A 602-nucleotide genomic window follows, 5' to 3' on the forward strand; every position below is an offset into this window, starting at 1 on the left:
ATTCATAATCCAAGTTGCATGTGCTTTGGAGGACATTCACAGTTAAAACCACAGGACCTTCCTTCTTCACAAGCTTCATGTTTCTCATTATTTTGGTTGATGAACAATTCTATACTATTAAAGTGCTTTGCTTAAGCATATGAAATATTCATGAATTACATATTTCTGCAAAGCAGTTTTGCAAAATATATGATATGAATACTCATAAGTTTACCACAAATTATAATTTACCTTATTAAGTTATTAATGCAGAGCTAATAATTTAGACTGTTAATCATATTTGCTGCTTTTTTACTGTATATTTTCATCTTATTGTTATTCATTTATGGTCTTCTGTTAGTAACAGAGTCTATGTTACACTAAAAAGTAACGATCAAAGGAATTCAATATCTAATTGTACAATAGCAGAGGTCTCTTCAATCAGAGAACATAGGAAATGAGCCATGTCAGCTTTCGTGCATGACTTTAGAAGTACGAAATTTAAAAGTTTAGAACCATTGGATTAATTACAAAAGGCAGGCAGAGCTTCTTTCAGCAGATAAATAAAATAAAATTACTGTCTCATTCAGGAGTTCATGTCTCCTTTGAATGTTACACACATG

Source organism: Octodon degus, unplaced genomic scaffold (assembly GCF_000260255.1).
Source record: "Octodon degus isolate 3935 unplaced genomic scaffold, OctDeg1.0 scaffold00001, whole genome shotgun sequence".
Lineage (NCBI taxonomy): Eukaryota > Metazoa > Chordata > Mammalia > Rodentia > Octodontidae > Octodon > Octodon degus.